The sequence below is a fragment of the Pinus tabuliformis genome, chromosome 9, assembly GCF_031772625.1.
Source record: "Pinus tabuliformis cultivar Carrire ecotype Pingquan chromosome 9, CPIR1, whole genome shotgun sequence".
NCBI lineage: Eukaryota > Viridiplantae > Streptophyta > Pinopsida > Pinales > Pinaceae > Pinus > Pinus tabuliformis.
Window position 1 is genome coordinate 470424912 of NC_142307.1, and position 3423 is coordinate 470428334.

Genomic DNA, 3423 nt, shown 5'->3' on the forward strand with positions numbered 1-3423 from the left:
ACGCACCTGGGATGGGTGCCGAGCTTGAAATTTGAAGATTGGGATCTCGTTGACCACAAGAAGTTCCCTCATCTGGAGACTGCGCAGCTCATGAAGCCCAAGCAGAACACTACGACAGGGATTATCGAATTGGAGCCATAAAAGTGGTTACGCGAAGTGGAAAAGGCAGGGTTATTATACCTACCCTAGGTGCTGCATTTCCACTGCGCCCCAATAACAATATTCATAATCAGGAAGCTACTTTGCCTAGTGCATGGTGGGTGTTTGTGGCTGGAGGAGCCCATCCCCATCACGGACCACTTAATCCACCGCATTATTTGGCTCCCATGTAAAGGAGAGGACCCCGCAGACATTTCGGAGGGGAAGAGCAGTGAGTTGGCCATCACGGAGGCCATGAAGAAGAAATATAAGCTGGAAAAGAAAAAAGGGGCTACGCCATATCCAGCATCAACAACAAAGCCGTTAAAGTGGTGACCCAGATACTGGCGAGTAAAGTTATGCGCAAGTACCGTGTGGACGAGGTACCCGCGCCGGTGGTGGCACTTGCTGAGCAGTGCACGGAGGGGGTTCAGTTCAACTGGTCTGATTTCTTATGTAAAGAGTTCCTGGAAAATTTCCATAAGGCCCAGGAATAAGGAAAAACATTTCACTATGCATGGCTTCTGCTATCCATAGTGCTCATAGCAAGGGAATTGCCGGAGGACAGTCAGTTCCCCACCATTGACGGGGATCTGTCGGAGGCCACGAAGTACGCTTCGCTGTGGGCCACGAAAGACCCAAATCGGATCCGCGACAACAAGATATTCTAGGTGTTCATAAAAATGAACATTAGAATGGGGATTAACCGCAAGCTGCGGTTATCACCCATTGTATACAACAGCTTGCAAAGTTTTGCAAAATTTAAATCAAACCTCCACAGCATATATATCAGAGCGCGAAAGGACCCAACCAAGAAATGGAACGAGATACCCTTCGTAGCCATGGATGACGTAATTTTCGATGTATTGGAGACGTGGCTACCGGAGTGGCGCACCCCAATCATCGTGGCGGTAGAGAAGTCTACTGCGTAGAAGAAGAAAGAGGAGGCCAAACTGCGCATGGCATAGTTGGCAGAGAAGAGAAGGCAGGAAATCGCAGTAGCAAAAGTGCAAGAGGCGCGGGATGCTACACAGACAGCAACATAACAGAAAAAGTCAGCAGCAGCACAGGAGGCAGCCGAGAAGGCACGTGAGGGCCAGAAGTCACCTTCGCATGGGCAACAAAAAGAGATGGAGACTAAGGAAGAAGAGGGCAACGCGGACCCACAAACAACGTCAACACTGCTGAAGCGCTAGCGCCCAAGCGAGCGGATGGGGCTATGCAAGAAGGTCAAGGCATCAAAGTTGTCTATCGACCCGATCACCCTTACTGAGGGTGATCTACATGACATAGGTGAAACAGTGCACGATGTCACCACAAAGGCCCTCCAGAATTTCGTGGAGGAGAATCAAATTGTGTTGGGGGCCCTCAGAGCACAGATTCAGGAGTTGCAAGTGCACACTCCTCAGGCTGGTACCCTTTCGACCAGCCTCGCAGTAGGGACAGTTGTAGCTGAGAAAATGCTACACGCTCGGACAACCAACACCATAGTGCTGCCAGAGGGGGAACTGGTTATAACAAATGAGGCCGATAGGCCTACAGTTAGTGCACTAAAAGGGATAGGGATCAACATGGTTGTGCTCCCGCAGGAGACGCTCTATGTGTTGCACGATGGAATGACTACAAAACTATGAGCTAGGGAGAGCCGCGCGCTGCAAGTGCTGAGCGAGCAAAAGATAAACATGGAGCAGTTGAGATTGTAGCGTGACAAAGTGGTGTCGCAGAACAGGCAGATGGTACAGGTACTGGAAGAAGCCTATCAAATGGTCCTTGAGTTGGCCATCCCAACAAACGCACCAGCAGAGGCGCACATCCACAGACTAGCAGCAGGGGTGCGCGAGGCACGAGAAGAAATGACTAAGGTTCAACTGGAGCTGAACCTTCAAATAGCAGAGCTGCAGTTGAAGGCGCAACTGTCCACCCCTCCGGAAGTAAGAGAATAGCGTGCCAACGCTGTTACATCAGGTATGGAAGAGATCAACAGTGCAGTAAGGGATTGCACCATAATGTTGGAAGAGTCCTTCGAAGTCCTCACCAATCTGCAGGAGGACCCTAACATACAACGCTTAGAGACAGAGGTGCGTGAGCTCCAACAGCAATATGACAGCGTCAAAGGGACTGCACAAACGGTGGCCCTCACTCAGAGGCTCGCGCAAATGCAATAGGCCAAAGCGCTGAAAGAGTAGGTGGATGCAGCACGGCACAAAGAAGCAGTCTTGAAGGCGTGCGTTCAACCATGGATCGACGAGGCCTTCGTCATTACTCCAACAATTGAAGGCAAGCTCGCGCAAATGGAGGGGATGCACGAACAAACGCAGGGAAGTAGTTCCAACACTACGGTCTTGGAACAATGGGTACTGGAGATTCAGCAGGCAGCCGCTTAGTGCGCTGCCAACCTTGTAATGGTTTGAGCAGAGTTGGAGGGACTCCACGTGAAGATCTTCGCACTGATAGAGTGACTCGAGGGCGAGTCACGATGTTTGTGTTGGCGTTCTGTTGGGCATGGAATCCACCCCAAGGCATGTTTTGGAGCTCAAAGCCCAAGTTTTAAATAAGTCCATTGTAAAGACTCCGTGAATTGTGGGTGCAGGGCGCGAAGTCATAATAGAGTCGCAAGGTTGTCCGCCCTTGTTTTTGTAATGTAATGTCGACTTGAAAGATCTACCCATGGTACGTAGACCATGGGATTGTATAAATAGAGCGAGGCTCTAAGTGTAGAAAATATTTAATCTGATGAAAGTATGATGACTCTAAGGAAGTGATTGAGTCGAAGTGTAAGTTGTGTCTTTGGGTTGTAGAGTAGGAGAAGGCTCTGCAGCTGAGTATGCAGAAGCCTAATAGTTCGCAGCTGAGTGCACAGGGCAGGTTGAGTCTGTAACCGTTGGAAGCATCAATAAAGAGAATTTTTATCATATTTATGTGTATTTTTTCTTGTTTTATGTAATATTGGGTATGAATTTCAAGTTTACTGTTTATTCGCTGCGCAAACTCATATGAATGTGATATATAAATAAATATAACATAAGGCATCCAATTATGCCAAGATAATTAACCAGTGTAAGAAGATAAGTAAGATCTCGGGAGTGACTTAGGGAAATAGCGCAGAAGTCCCACAGCCCCTAGTTAGGGCTGCGCGAAGGTGAATATATCAAGGCGTGAAGGCTAGGGAAGTGCGCAAAGTAACCTACACGCAGGGACTAACAGTTGGATCAATTCAAACCCTCAGACATCTTAAGGGTGCAGAAACCTGGTTCCAACACCCCCCCATACTACTTCGGGTGAGAC